Genomic DNA, 16,179 nt, shown 5'->3' with positions numbered 1-16,179 from the left:
TGCATGGTGGCAGCTAGGTTACATATGATGCATGGTGGCAGCTAGGTTACATATTGGGAGGCGGAGGGGTGGGAGCTGGGGAAGAGGGAGTGAGAGAGAAGGAGGGAGGGAGGGAGGGAGGTAGAGAAAGAGAGAGGGAGGGAGGGAAGGAGGAAGAGAGAGAGAAATGGAGGGAGAGGGAAAGAGAGAGAAAAAGAGAGAAATGGAAGGAGAGGGAGAGAGTATGAGGGAGGAGGAAGAGGAGGAGAAGCACATAGCACGACACCTTCTTAAGACTGCAAAAACTGAAGAGGGGAGAAAAAAAGGTCCAGGGTTAAAAAAGATGCCGGGAATTAAGTTTCCCAGCAATGTAAACAACTAGCAGCCTGCACGGCTTTCCCGCACTCGCCGAAAGTCGGCTCAAAGTCTCGCCTGGAAGGGACCATCCTAAGGCGGAAGCTCAGACCGGCTTCAAGTCCCTCCCCAGTCCCGAGGCGAGGAAGGTGCAGCGCCCTCCTCCTTCTCCTCCTCCTCCTCCTCGCAAGCCCAGGGACCGGCGCTCTTCTCATGCTCAGGGGCCCGCCGCCCAGACGAAAAACGGTCCCGAGGGCGCGGAAGACCTTTGCTCCCCCGGAATCCGAACCCGGCTGTTAAGCGCGATTCTGCAACTCACCGGCTTTCTCCTCCAATCGCGGCCCCGGCCAAGCCCCCCCACGACCCGACCCGACCCGTCCGCCGATGCCAAAGCGCTGGGGCTCATCTAGGCTCTGCCTTCGCCGCCTGCCATGTGGGACTGGCCGGAGAGGCTGGCGGGGCTGGTTCCCTTGCCCCGGCAGCCTTAGGCCCAGACAGACTCCGAGGCCGAAGGTCTCCTCCTCCCAGCAGCCCGAGAGAGAGAGAGAGCGAGGCAGGCGGGAGGGAGGGAAGGAAGGAGAGAGAGAGAGAGAGAGAGGCGGGCGGTTCGAGGAGCCTCTTAGCCGGGGCTCCTCGCTGCCGCTACTGCACCAGGCGGCTGCAGTTGCCTGTCAAAAGGCTGGGCGGCCAGGGAAGGCAGCGTCGGGCTTACCTCACCTGCAGTAACTCATGGCATGGCATGGCATAAGGCAGCCCGAGAGGGCGGGCGGGCGGGCGGCGTGGCGTGGCGAGCGCCCGGTGGCTTCTTCCTCTCAGCCCAGGTCGGTCCCCAGGCTCGCCCTGTCTCGTCACGGCCAGCGCGAGCCAGGCGGCAGCGGGAGGGAGACGCGCGACGGGGACCCGGCAGAAGCGCCGAGGCGGCCCCGCCCCACCGGTGGGCGGGTCTGATGGAGACACCGCCCCCTCCCGGTGAAAAGCGCAAGGGAGCTGAGACGAGAGAGAGAGGGAGGAGTGGGAGGGATCGGTTCGCTTTGCTCCAGACAGGAGGGGCGATGCCCTTAGCTCGGGAATCTGGAGAGAAGGTCCGGAATCGGGACGGAGTTCAGGCGGATCCCGCTCGAGCATTCTCTCTTAAAGCTTTAGGAAACTGGAAGGGCAAGGGTGGGGTCGTAACCGCGGGGCCTAGCGGGCGATTCACTTTTTAGGGTGTGCTTAAATGTTCGCGTGTGTTTATATCTATGTATATACACCCACGCACGCCTGCCTGCCTGCCTGCCTGCTGTCCGTAGTAGTCAAGCCTGCTTAGCAGGATGGGCAAGCAGACATTTCACTCAAAAGGGTTTTGTAGGCATGTAGGGCAATAATGCTAAGGAGTCTCAATTAGAGGCCGCACAGGTGGTCCTCGATTTACAACAGTTCATTTAGGGACCGTTCAAAGTCACAACGGAACTGAAAAAAGTGGCTCATGACCGTTTTTTCACAGATTCGACTTTAGCAGCTTTCCCATGATCATGTGATCAAAATTCAGATGCTTGGCAACTAGTTCATACTTATGACCACTGCTGTGTCCCAAGGTCATATAATCAATCACCTTATGTGGACCTTCTGACAAGCAAAGTCAATGGGGAAGCCAGTTTCACCTGACAAGTGGGTTACTAACTTATCAACCGCGGTGATTCCCATAACAACTGTGGCAAGAAAGGTGGAAAAAAATGGGGCAAAACTCACTTAACAAATGTCTCACTTAACAACAGAGATGTTGGGCTCAATTATGGTCGTAAGTCGAGGACTACCTGTAAGGAAGTAGGGTTTATAGTGTCACAAGACTCTTTCTGATGTTTCAGCTGGGAAATAGGCCATGAGTGGATGCCCCAATCAAGTCTTGTAACCATTTTCAAGTTCACACATCTTAAATCCTAATGTAGATTGTGGACTTGGAATTTAGCATGATGTGTTATTTCAATGAACTTTCCTCCAAAGGCTGAAAAGTAATTGGTTAAATTGCGGTTCAGTTTTATGCAAACCTATCCACTCTAGTATGTCTCTGATCCCAATAAGTTATGGTTCATTCTATAAAGGCTAGTGTTGTGTGAACATTGTCATTGTGGCTCAGGATTAAATGTGAATTAAGAGTCTTCAAGAAATCGGTTAAGAATTCGGGTTACAAGTGGTATGTTAATTGCCCTACATGTTTAGTAGTATAGTATCAATTTTAATTACAAATAATTACTTCTTAAATATCTGCTGCCTTATTAAGTGGGATAAATTTTTTAACTGATCATATGATCGTCAATTGACTAAGCAAATGTTTAAATATTGCAGGATACATTATTTGTATTGTTGTTCCTAACATCATCTAAATGCTTTATTCTTTCTCTACATAAATAAATGTAGATCCAGCTACCAATTTATAATCTATACCAGGGATGTCATTCACCTACTGATACTAAACAATTCCCAGCAGCCCTGCCAAAATGCTCAATGATAAAATGATAAGTGCTTGGTGTTGTATTCAGCAACATGTGGAAAACAGCAAGTTTCCTATTCTAAATATAAAGAGTGAAGAAAAGTGGAAAAGATGAGGTAAATGGGTGTGTAAAATTACAATTATTTGGTATAATTACATAAATGAATTTTCAGGCCATCAACTTTTTTTTTTTTTTTTTTATTCAAAAAGTTTTACAAAATTTTTTTTCCCCCTTTCCCCCCCTCCTCCCCCCTCCCTTCGCAACCCCCCTCCCCCCCCCCGACTTCCCGGAACGAGCACAAGGTATAGTTAAAAGTAAAACAAACATATGCTAAAAAGTTTTCGTCCCAACTTAATTATACCCCTACAATCATCAATTCCTAACTTCCCCCAAAAGCAATCAAAATAATACATCATAATCATTCAAAACAGTCTGATAACTCTTAGTCTGATATCTACGTTGAATATAGTCAATCCATTTTTTCCATTCCTTTAAGTATCTTTCTTGCGTATTGTCTTTCAAAAAGGCTGATATCTTCGCCATCTCAGCCAAATTGGCAACTTTCAATATCCATTCTTGTATTGTTGGTACTTCTTTTTTCTTCCAATATTGTCCTATTAGTAATCTTGCTGCAGTTATTAGATTTAAAATCAATTTAGTCTCAATTACTGTACAATCCGTAATAATTCCCAACAAGAAAAATTGCGGCAGGAACTTTATCTTCTTTTTCAGAACATTTTGTAAAATCCACCAAATTTTTATCCAAAAGGCCTTTATGTCCTTACAAGTCCACCAAATGTGAAAATATGTAGCGTCATCACAATTACATCTCCAACATTTTGCTTGCATTTCTGGATACATACACGATAATTTTTTAGGATCTAGATGCCATCTATAAAACATTTTATAAAAATTTTCCCTCAGATTCTGTGCCTGCGTGAATTTAACATTTCTAACCCAAATTCTTTCCCACGTTTCCAATAATATTGGCTCCTGAAAATTTTGTGCCCACTTTATCATACAGTCCTTTACCAAGTCCCTTTCAGAATCTATTTCAAGTAACACATTATACAATCTCTTTATATGCTCCTGAGTCTGATTTCTAATTTGCTTTACCAAATTTCCCTCGTTCTGCTCTATACCAATTTTTTGATCTCCCTTCCATCTAGCATGTAATTGCTCATATTGAGGCCATCAACTTTTTAAAAGTCTCTTTGAAATTAAAAATAGCCTCTTCCTATTGCAGAGAAGATGGTAAGGTTTACCATGAGACTGTGAATACACCCTATTCTTGCCTTCTCTTTAGCTGGAGAGATCTCAGATAATCAATAGATGGCAGGAAAAAGCAGGGTTTTTTCCCCTCTGGGCTATTGCTGCCATCTAGTGGTCTTCTGGGTACATGCAATCAAGATACTAGAAACCTGCCTATAAAAGCACCCTGTCGCTTTACACTTTCTCCCTCACCAACCATCAGTTGACAGGAGAGGACTAATATGATGATGAACAAAACAAGAACATTGTCTGCATTTATAGTGTAAACTAAGCCATAATACTGTTTCTCTGTGGCTTCTTGTGTTCTGTGAACTCAGCTGTTTGTGTTTAATCTATTGCATTAGCTGAACTGTAATTTTTAAATAAATCATGGTTAAACTAAATCTATTGTGTAACACAGCTTAATGCTCTCTTATAGTTTTCCTTACCAGTTTAACCAATCAATTTTGGGATTTCTAGATCATCTCCCATCCAAGTACTAACTAAATCTCACCCTGTTCAATTTCTTTCTCTTTTCGTTTACTTAAAAAATATTGATGGTTCTGCTTAGTTTCCAAGCCCAGAGAAAGTCAGCCAGATGCCACTAAACAATTACTAGCTTGAGTCAGGGCAGCTAGTAGTGAATCAGTGGCTGAGCCTTGAGTCCAGGCTCATTTAAAAATTTGTTGGACATAAAATTGCTCCTGAAGTTGCATATCATTTAATTAGAGCAGTTACCAAATACCTATATATAAAACCATTACATACACACACATATACACACACATATATCTGCTTATCATTTTATATATATAGTCAATTGTAGCTGCTCTCACTAATAGATTTCTACCCACATGGATTAAGCAAACTGCATTATTCCATATGCTGCAGCTGTGTCAATGCCAATCTATCAATTGCCATTGAAAATAGGCTCTGTACAATGCTCCTTCCCTATCTCTCTGATTTATAAATGTTTCACATTTGGAGGAGAAAACAGGGGAAAGTGTCTTATTTCCAATACAAAATTAAAAGCTATCCAAAATTCTGATTGAGTAGATCTTGTGATAATTGGGAAATCACTGCCTCTCACCTCTCCAATGAAGTAAAGGAAGAAGAACTGAATATTTCTGTAAAAAAGTTATTATACATACATAATTGCGTTAGCATTTTAGATATCTCATATGTTTGTAACTAAATGTTTGCATGTGATAGCATTGGTATTAGAGCAGTGGTGAAATGTAAAATTTGTTACTACTGGTTCTTTGGATGTGGCTTGGTGGGGGGGGTTAATGTGACTGAGTGGGCGTGGCCAACTTTTTTTTTTTTACTTTTAAAAGCATTTTTTCTACAACCTCTTTGGCCGAAGAGGTTGTAAAAAAATGCTTTTAAAAGGCTCTGATGATCCCAGCTGAGCCGCACGATCATCAGAGGCTTTTTTTTTAACTTTTAAAAGCATTTTTTCGGCTGAAAAAAATAAAAAAAGAACCTCTGATGATTGCGCAGCTAGCTGGACATGGGGGGGTGCAGGGATTTTTGCTACTGGTTCTCCGAACCATCCGCTGCCATTGCTACCAAATCGGGCGATCCGGTCCAAACTGGGAGCATTTTACCCCTGTATTAGAAGTCATCTACTAAGAAGCTGAACTTTCCCAAAGGTGCTTGTTTCAAGAAGCAACTGGACTTTCTGGTCTTCCTTTGAAGACATTTTGCTTCTCATCCAAGAAGCTTCTTCAGCTTTGAAGTTGATGCACCAAAGTAACATTTCTATGATGATTCAGAGCTGAAGAAGCTTCTTGGATGGGAAGCGAAACATCTTCAAAGAAAGACCAGAAAATCCAGTTGCCCTTTGAAAAAAAGCATCTTTGGGACAACCATGACCTGGATGACTGAGAATCTCCATAGACATCAAGCTGAACTTTCATTCAGCATTTTAGAACATTTGACCAAAATATCACAGCATCTTATTCCCCAACATAGCATGCACTAATGAGCATCAGTGTTGCCTAATAAGACCTTCTTTGATGCATGCCGGCTGACTGCCTGGTCTGATGTTACCAGCTTGGCCCTGCTCCCTTGCCTTCCAGTACATGGAGAAAAAATAAGACCTTCCTGAAAATAAGATCTGGTGCCTTTTTTGGTGGCTCAAAAAATATAAGACCCAGTCTTATTTTCGGGGAAACACAGTATATTATTCTTAACTAATAATCCTTGACTCATGAATAGTTGCTTAGCGATCTTTTTTTTTTCCCCAGGGCAATTTTTTTTTATTTTTCCATAATAATTCCCACAATTTGACCAGTGTACAGTACAATCACTTATCCAACAATCGATCCTATACTCAAATTATACTCAATCAGGGCTGCTCGACCGCCACTCCCTCCCTTAATCCTTTCTACCCTTCTCATCCTTCTTCTACTTTCCCCACCATCCTTCTCCTCGCTTTCCTACTTCCCCGCCTCTTTCCCACTTCTCACTACCATCTTTTCTAACCCTCTATCTTCTCCTCCTCTTCTCCTCCTATCCTTTCTTCTCCCTCCCTTCTTTCCTACCTACCTACCTGCCTACCTACTTTCTTCCTTCTTTACTCCTCTTTCCTTACCCTTTCCCTTCTGGAGTGGTTACCGAGCAGTCCCGACTTTGCACCATTCCAACTTGTTTAATTCCACCATTATTCCTGTACAATGGTAATCAATCGATTTATAAGCTTCCCCTTCCCCCCTCCCCCATTTCCCCCCTCCTCCCCCCCTCCCAAGACTTCCCAGAACAGAATACAGGATATTGTAACTAACAAACATAAACTAAAATATAACATAAAACATATTCCATTTCACACCATCACACCATCACACTATCAATTCCCTTCTTTCTTAAACTCTAATACATAGCAATTCCTAACTTCACTCAAAAACTAATTGATATTTTTTAATCTGATACTTATTTTGAATATAATCAATCCACTTTCTCCATTCCAAAATATATTTTTCTTGTGTACAGTCTTTCAAGTAGGCAGAAATTTTTGCCATTTCTGCTAAATTTGATACTTTACTAATCCATTCTCCAATTGTAGGTAAGTCTTCTTTCTTCCAATATTGTGCAATCAATAGTCTTGCAGCAGTTATTAAATTCAAAATCAGTTTTATCTCTATAACAGTGCAATCTGGAATTATTCCTAATAAAAAAAACTGTGGAACAAACTTGATCTTCTTTTTCAAAATGTCCTGCATAATCCACCATATTTTAATCCAAAAGGCTTTAACTTTTTTGCAAGTCCACCATATATGATAATAGGCAGCATCCTCACCATCACATCTCCAACATCTTAGCGATCTTTTGAAGTTACAACAGGTCTCCTCAAATCTACTTGTGATCCATTCCAGAAGTTATGATAGCCACATGATTATGGAGTTATGGAGTCACATGATCGTATTTTTGAGCGCTTGGCAACCAGCTCACCTGGTCACATGACTGCCATTTGCAATGTTTTTTGCCAGTTCTGGTGTTTATTTTCAGCATCTGACAACATATGTCCATTGGGGAAAATGGATTTGCCTAATGACTATGGTGTTCACTTTAATGACCAAAATAAAAAATGTCAAAAGAACTGGGTCTGGTCATGTGATGCTTGAACTTACAATTACAATTCTGTAGGAAGTTTGGAGGGAAATTTCACTGTACATACCCTTAGACCAGGGGTGTCCAAACTTGGTCCCTTTAAGACTTTTGGACTTCAACTCCCAGAGTCCCTCAGCCAGCAAAGCTGGCTGAGGAACTCTGGGAGTTGAAGTCCAAAAGTCTTAAAGGGACCAAGTTTGGACACCCCTGCCTTAGACCTTCTAGTTTGATGATTAAAATCTTGTAGAGCCCTCGGCAAGAATGGAGGAGTTGTGATCCTCCAGGTTATATCTCCAGGGCAGTCAAGGAGGAAAGCAAATTGAAGCAGAAACAGAGAGGGGAAAACAGATCAAAAAGTGGAGGCCCATTAATGTTAGGAGAGCATTGCTCAATATTGTAAAGACCATCAGTTGGAGATGAAACTAAAATTAGAGTGTTTTGCAAAAGAGCCTGACGCATCAATAAAGTGCATAAGTTAAATCCCTGAGGTTGGTATTTCATGCCTCGGGTAGTGAAAGGGCACACAGAATGATGCTGCATTTACAGCACTGAAAACCCCAGCAGTCATTTTGGACTTCAATAAAGGAAAATATTCATAGCTCAGGGTTGAAATGAGGCGTCCTTGGTGTTCTCTGAGCTTGATTGTTTTCTTACAGACGTTTCATGACTAGCACTGATGATGTTACCTAGTTTGGGTAATGAAATGTCTGCAAGAAAATAACTAAGTTCAGAGAGCACCAAGGACACCTCATTTGGAGTTTTACTGGACAAAAGGACACGATCTTCCAGCAGCTCTTAAATTACCCCAAGTTAAATCTTTGGCCCAACTAATGCATGAAGCTCAATCAAAATGCGCCCAGCTGAAATTCCTCAGGGTGGTGGATCAGATACCTTCTGTTTCTAATGCAACCTTGCACCTTGAATAGGTTGAATGAAAGTAGAGACCAGGATTTGGTGGTTAATTTTCACCTGTTGGCTGAAAATTGTCTCAATTTGAGATCCTGGCCCCCTTGATTACATTAGAAAATTATGTCTTTTGGGATGCACTCTCTTGAAAGCCAAGTAGGGTCATTAGATATTGCTGTACAAGTGGCATGGTAGGGGTTATAATAACCAAGCAATTAAATGTTATGCTTATTAAATGTTATGGATTGCCAAGCCAACGTAGACAAAGCCCATAAACTACAGATAGACCAAATCCCTATAGTACAGGGGTGTCAAACTCCTGGCGTCACATGACGTATCACAACTTTTTGCTCTGCTAAATCGGACGTGGGTGTGGCCAGCGCGTGACACATCTGGCCCATGGGCCGTGAGTTTGACAGCCCTGCTATAGTACATCCTAAAACCTGCCGCACATAGTAATAATTATTATTTATAATTAATAATTATATATTATATATATAATAATATAATAATTATTCTCACATAGTAATAATTGGCTTGTTCAAGGGACAGAAGAGTTTTTTACCTTGGCAAGGTGCAGTGATTTTAGATTTATTTATACCATACCTATGTTGTTTTCATTTAGATCTGGTTTGTCTACTATAAATCTTTATAGTCTTAGTTCTTCTGTTATCTTAGTTTTTCTATCAAAGATGGTGGTCCTAACTTGACAACGATGGCAATGTTGATTGGAATCTTTGCTTCTCCTCATGCTATCTTCCCTTTGTTTTAATATTGTATTGCTGCCTGCTGGCCTTCAGACGTATTAAAGTTTAAGGAAATACATAAAATGTGGAGGTACACTAGGAAAGCAGAGTGTGAGAATCTCATCCAGAGAAAGAGATCTTGTTGCTTTATAGCAGGGGTGTCAAACTTGCAGTGCCACATTCTCGTCACTGACATATCACAACTTTCCCCCCATTGCTAAACTGCGGGTGGGCATGGCCAGCATGTGACGCATCTGGGCCGCGGGCCATGAGTTTAACACCCCTGCTGGAATGATGAAGAGCACAATAATGTCACTATTCTGCAAAGCCTCGTTGCAAAGGAGAAAGAAGAGACTGCACAGTAATGTTCTTGCTTGCTCCTGTCGTATTTCAGTGTTAAAGATTAACTGAGGGGAATACCACAGATGCAACAATTACCATTTACAGTTGTGTTCAAGTGGAGCTGCTAACACATTTCTGCCATTTAATGACCATGAAGATTTTTGCAGCTCAGATAAAATAGCCCTAAGAAACGTCAACTGGATTCCAACATTTGTACACTAGAGAATATATTTTATTCTTAGGATTCTTCCTCATGTCCCTCTAACTTTTGTATGCACATTCCATGGTAGCTACTTCTTTATGCCACATCATCATGATACTGCTTTAGTCTTATCACCAGCTCACACCCAAAACAGCTTTAGTCCTCCTTAACTCCTTAAGTTTTAAAGTAACATTTCCCTCTCTTCACCACACAACTTTTGTCAGGGATAAAATTTGACATGCTTCACCAATGAGATAGTTAGATGTTAGATGAATATTGCATCCAGTTTTGGTCGCCACGATGTAAAAAAGATGTTGAGACTCTAGAAAGAGTGCAGAGAAGAGCAACAAAGATGATTAGGGACTGGAGGATAAAACATATGAAGAACGGTTGCAGGAACTGGGTATGTCTAGTTTAACAAAAAGAAGACTAGGGGAGACATGATAGCTGTGTTCCAATATCTCAGGGGCTGCCACAAAGAAGAGGGAGTCAGGCTGTTCTCCAAAGCACCTGGGGGTAGAACAAGAAGCAATGGGTGGAAACTGATCAAAGAAAGAAGCAACTTAGAACTAGGGAGAAATTTCCTGACAGTTAGAACAATTAATAAGTGGAACGACTTGCCTTCAGAAGTTGTGAATGCTCCAACACTGGAAATTTTTAAGAAAATGTTGGATAACCATCTGACTGAGATGGTGTAGGGTTTCCTGCCTGGGCAGGGGGTTGGACTAGAAGGCCTCCAAGGTCCCTTCCAACTCTGATGTTATGTTATGTTATGTTGTAATCAGGAATCGGGATCTGCTCAGTTCCTACTACGAAGTATAGGGTGACATGGAGAAGGGACGTGGAGCTTTCCTACTCTATCTAGTCTAGTAGGACAAGCAGATATTCTTAAAGAGAAATGGTCCTACAAATAGCCAGATTCTCTGTCATGTAGGGCCATGACAGTGGCAAGCAATCCTCACTGCTATAGCTAAATTGAGGCAGTGGGCTTGCACAACACTCCCCACAAGTCATGAATTGGTGCCTGAATTTATTATTATAACTTGGAGTAACTTAATTTGGAGCGTGCTCAACATTTTGCTGTATGCATGGTTTGATGACTAGTGTGTGTGCCCGTATGTGCACAAACACAGGTGAGGTCTCACATCTGACAGTCATCTAAATCCAGACAGCTACTAGATTTAAAACATTTTCTGTTGTCTAGTGGAGGGGTCCCCAGCCCCGGTATGCCAGGAACTGGGCTGGTCACACAAGCGAAGCCCCATCCATGGGATGCAGGCAGCATGCAACACCCCCCTTCCAGTCCACAGAAAAACCTTTCACCACAGAACCGGTCCCTGGTGCCAAGAAGATTGCAGGGCACTGATCTAGTGGCTGTTCAACTCAGAAATAATAGTCCTACAGAAGTAAATCATGGTTCATGACCAGTGGTGGGTTTCAAATTTTTTTACTATTGGTTCTGTGGGTGTGGCTTGGTGGGCATGGCGTGGCTTGGTGGGCGTGGCAGGGGAAGGAGACTGTAAAATCTCCATTCCTACCCCACTCCAGGGGAAGGATACTGCAAAATCCCCATTTCCTTCCTATCGGCTGGGACTCGGGAGGCAGAGAATAGATGGAGGTGGGGCCAGTCAGAGGTGGTATTTACCGATTCTCCGAACTACTCAAAATTTCCTCTACCGGTTCTCCAGACCTGGTCAGAACCTGCTGAAACCCACCTCTGTTCATGACATATAGTGTTGTGCAGGCCCAGCCAGTTGTGATTTGGAAAGAAACCACGACCACTACATAAAACCAAGGGCAACATTGTCAATTAGTAAAAAAGTTGCGCTTCCTACTACTACCTCAATTTTGTTCCTGTTGGAGTCTAAAAAGAAGAAAAGTATCAGTGGCTGAGAAGATATTTTATGCAAAGTTGTTTCCTGTTCAGTTGTTATTTACTGGAACAATTACAAATATCTAACAGAGGAGGCTTCTGTTTCGGCACCTTTTGGTTCAAATTCAAGATAACATTTGTACAGCAGAAATAAGATCTGGTATATTGTGCAAACGACTCTTCTACGCATGCGCAAGATGGCGGCTTACTGAAACGCCGGATCATCGGCTGGCGGATCCCTGGCTGATGGCGATGTTTTGCTGTCGCCTATGCCGCTGGCTCCCCTCGGCCCGGTGAATATTACATCTCAGCAATCGCGGGTGGGGTCTTTGGACCTCCTTGAACCCGCGGTTGCTGCGCTGGAGGCCGGAGGAGCCGGAGATGGGGCGGATGAAGATGGCGGCCCTGCGGAGGTGCGTGGGCGGCCGGCCGACCCTCAGCTGTTCTCAGCTGTTTGGCGGTGAGCGGCGTGGGTTTCTAGCGCCGCTACCGCTTCCATCAGGCGACACCCACCCTGGACTAAGCCGCATGGACTCGGCTCCCCCGCTCTTGTTGTCATCTCCCTGTTGGTTACAGGGTGAGCGGTGGGAGACGAACGGCCATGTGGAGGTGTGGGGGGGGCGGCGGATGCCAGCTTCGCCGCGACGCCCGGGTTGTGTGGCTCAGCACTTTGGCCCTCGCTTTTTCAAAACATCTTTTCCGTCGGCGGTGGAGGCTTGGCGGACTGGTGAAGGCGGCCTTGTGGAGATGGGGGGAGGGGCTGCATGTTTTTCAGTTGAGATGGCGCTTATTCAGCTGCGCCTTGTTTGCACCCCTGGACTACGCCTCCTTGGGCTTCTGGTTTCCAGCTTGTTGGATCATCTCTCCCACTGAGGGTGGGGGCAAATGATGGACATGACGACCATGTTGAGGCGTGGGGCAGGAAGGTGTATTCTCCAGCTGACACTGTGGCTACCTTTACCCCACCCCGGACCTCCTTCCTGGACTGCTGGAACATCTCTCCGCAGACGGCATACTCCGTCCAGCGGAACATCTACCTGGTGGATGGGTTGAGGCGGTTTACGATCTTTTGTCTGCTAATCCATCAGGATATAATGGATTTTACATCTCTTTAGGACGGACTGCCTGTCTTTTTTCCATCTCTTTTTCCATCCGTTACGGACTCCAGAATGACATCCCAGTATAACATCTCGGCTGCCAAATGGGACATAGTCAGCTGATGGTTGATTCTATCGTTATTCGCCACAGGAACTCTTGCGCCTGCAGTGCCCCGCCTCGCAGGAATGGCCCACCACATTATCGAGGCGGCCTCTATGACGGGTCTTGGGACCCACAGAGGTGGCATGCTAAAAGAAGGGTTTATGGGGTTTTTAGAAGGGAATTTTAAGGGGTGGGAGGGTAAGGCGGGTAATGGGGTAACCCGTCGGGTAGGGGCCAGTTCCTGCACATGCTCATGGCGGTTTTCTTTATTAGGTCCAGAGGTTATGGGGAGGCGTGTTCCTATTTGTGAGGGTGGTTCTATTGACACGGTAAGTGGGAGAGGCAGGTATGGCGGGCGAGGGTCATACCAAGTTTCGGGAGCGCGTGCTCGATGTTTGAAAGCGATCACGCGCTCCGACCCCTTGACTTCACCCGTTCCCCGGATGGTCAGGATCCTCAGAGCTTGGGCCTCCGGCTGATGTTGGGCAATGCCCGGTCCGTGGTGAACAAAGCCCCCCTCGTTTGTGACCTTATACAGGGGGGGTCCGCGGACCTTATGGGCATTACGGAGACCTGGTTGGGCACTGAAGGGGCATGCCCTGGTTGAGTTGTGCCGCGGGTTTCCGTGCATTCCATCAGCCGAGGGCCAGGGTAGGGGTGGGGGTGGCGGTTGTGATTAGAGAGAGTCTAGAGCCGAGGAGACCACTGTACCTCAGATTGCGGGTGCGAATCCTCTTTGTGAGATGGGGTCATAGGTGTCAGATGGGTATGCTGATCACGTACCTGGCTCCTTGCTGCGTGACAGCTGCCCTGCCCGAGCTCCTGGAGGTGCTGGCTGGGGTGGCAGTTGAGACCCCCAGACTTTTAGTCATGGGGGACTTTAACTTGCCATCGTCCGGCTCGTCATCGACGGCAGCTCGGGAGTTCATGGCTTCCATGACGGCCTTGGACATGACCCAAGTAGTTGATGGCCCTACTCACATTGGGGGTGGCACCCTGGACCTGATTTTTCTCTCTGGTCAGTGGTTGAGAGATCTGGACTTAAAGGAATTAGTCATTGAACCTTTGTCATGGTCAGATCACTCTCTTCTTCGCCTGGACTTTCTGACCGCCATTCACCACCGCAGGGAGACGGAGCCGACACGTTGGTTCCGTCCCAGGCGCCTGATGGACCCGGATGGGTTCCGGACGGAGCTTGGGCCATTTCCTGAGGGTCTGGCTCACGGCTCGACTGAGGAACTTGTTGCGGCCTGGGAACAGGCCGCGGCGGGGGCCTTGGACCGTGTCGTGCCTTTGCGGCCTCTGACCCGGCGCAGGTCCCAACCGGCTCCTTGGTTCTCCGAGGAGCTGAGAGGGATGAAGCGCCGGAGAAGACGCCTGGAGAGTCTCTGGAGGTCTAGCCGTTCGGAAGCTGATCGGACACTAGTGAAGTCCTATACTAGGACTTACCTAGTGGCATTGAGGGAAGCGAGGCGTAGCTACGCCTCCTCCCTCATTGCATCGGCAGATAACCGCCCAGCCGCCCTGTTTCGGGTGACTCGCTCCCTCCTACACCAGGGGGAGCGGGATGACCCGTTGCAGGGACGTGCTGAGGAGTTTAACGGTTATCTATACGATAAAATCGTTCAGCTTCGGGATGGTCTGGACCAAGATTGCAGTGATACGGGCGAGATGCACGAGGGTGGTCTTGGTGACATTGTGTGGGATGAGTTTGACCCTGTGGCTCCCGAGGACATGGACAGGTTGTTGGGTAGGTTGAATGCCACCACGTGTTTACTGGACCCGTGCCCCTCTTGGCTGGTGCTGGCCACTCGAGAGGTGACACGAGGCTGGCTCCAGGCGATTACGACTGCTTCTTTGGTGGAGGGTGTCTTCCCGGCCGCCTTGAAAGAGGCGGTGGTGAGGCCCCTCCTTAAGAAGCCGTCCTTGGACCCGGCTGTTTTAGGTAATTATCGTCCGGTCTCCAACCTTCGCTTCGTGGCGAAGGTTGTAGAGAGTATGGTGGCATATCAATTTCCCTTGCACCTGGATGAAACTGTCTATCTAGACCCGTTCCAGTCCGGTTTCCGGCCCGGTTACAGCACGGAGACGGCTTTGGTCGCGTTGGTGGATGATCTCTGGAGGGCCAGGGACAGGGGTTGCTCCTCTGCCCTGGTCCTATTAGACCTCTCAGCGGCTTTCGATACCATCGACCATGGTATCCTGCTGCGCGGGTGGGGGGGATTGGGGGTAGGAGGCACCGTTTATCGGTGGTGCGCCTCCTATCCCTCCGACGGGCCGGAGTCGGTGTTGACAGGGGGGCAGAGACCGGCCCCGAGGCGCCGCACTTGTGGGGTGCCGCAAGGGTCGATCCTCTCGCCCCTTCTGTTTAACATCTACATGAAGCCGCTGGGTGAGATCATCAGTGGTTTCGGTGTGAAGTACCAGCTGTATGCGGATGACACCCAGCTGTACTTTTCTACACCGGACCACCCCAACGAAGCTATCGAAGTGCTGTCCCGGTGCCTGGAGGCCGTACGGGTCTGGATGGGGAGAAATAGGCTCAAGCTCAATCCCTCGAAGACAGAGTGCCTGTGGGTGCCGGCATCCCGATACAGTCAGCTAAATCCGCGGCTGACCATCGGTGGCGAGTCATTGGCCCCGATGGAAAGGGTCCGCAACTTAGGCGTCCTCCTGGATGAACGGCTGTCTCTAGAAGACCATTTGACGGCCGTCTCCAGGAGAGCGTTCTACCAGGTTCGCCTGGTACGCCAGTTGCGCCCCTTTCTGGACCGGGATGCCCTATGCACGGTCACTCACGCACTCGTGACGTCTCGCCTGGATTACTGCAATGCTCTCTACATGGGGCTCCCCTTGAAGGGCATCCGGAGGCTGCAGTTAGTCCAGAATGCGGCTGCGCGGGTGATAGATGGAGCCCCCCGTGGCTCCCGTATAACACCCATCCTGCGCAGGCTGCACTGGCTACCTGTGGCTTTCCGGGTGCGCTTCAAGGTTTTGGTGACCACCTTTAAAGCGCTCCATGGCATTGGGCCGGGTTACTTACGGGACCGCCTACTGCTACCGAATATCTCTCACCGACCCGTGCGCTCTCACAGAGAGGGTCTCCTCAGGGTGCCGTTGGCGCGGCAATGTCGTCTGGCGACACCCAGGGGAAGGGCCTTCTCTGTGGGGGCCCCCACCCTCTGGAATGAACTACCCCCCGGACTTCGTCAGCTCTCGGACCTCCGGACCTTCCGCCGCGGGCTT

The 16,179-nt window shown here is 46.9% G+C and overlaps 1 protein-coding gene across 3 annotated transcripts in view; it reads right to left on the bottom strand.

Moving 5' to 3' along the window:
- TEX2 (testis expressed 2) overlaps window positions 1-1,269 on the bottom strand; it is a 105,243-nt gene extending 103,974 nt beyond the window's left edge. The window contains exon 1 of one of the 3 annotated variants that reach the window (XM_058169008.1): window positions 1,046-1,269. The gene's annotated coding sequence lies outside the window, so the exon portion shown is untranslated. Of the gene's footprint in view, window positions 1-652; window positions 999-1,045 lie in introns of those variants that run through there. The other 2 variants (XM_058169009.1, XM_058169010.1) reach the window with 2 other exon arrangements.
- Between the last annotated feature and the right edge of the window lie 14,910 nt (window positions 1,270-16,179).

This window comes from Ahaetulla prasina, chromosome 2 (genome assembly GCF_028640845.1).
Source record: "Ahaetulla prasina isolate Xishuangbanna chromosome 2, ASM2864084v1, whole genome shotgun sequence".
NCBI lineage: Eukaryota > Metazoa > Chordata > Lepidosauria > Squamata > Colubridae > Ahaetulla > Ahaetulla prasina.
This window is presented reverse-complemented; position numbering and strand designations above follow the sequence as displayed.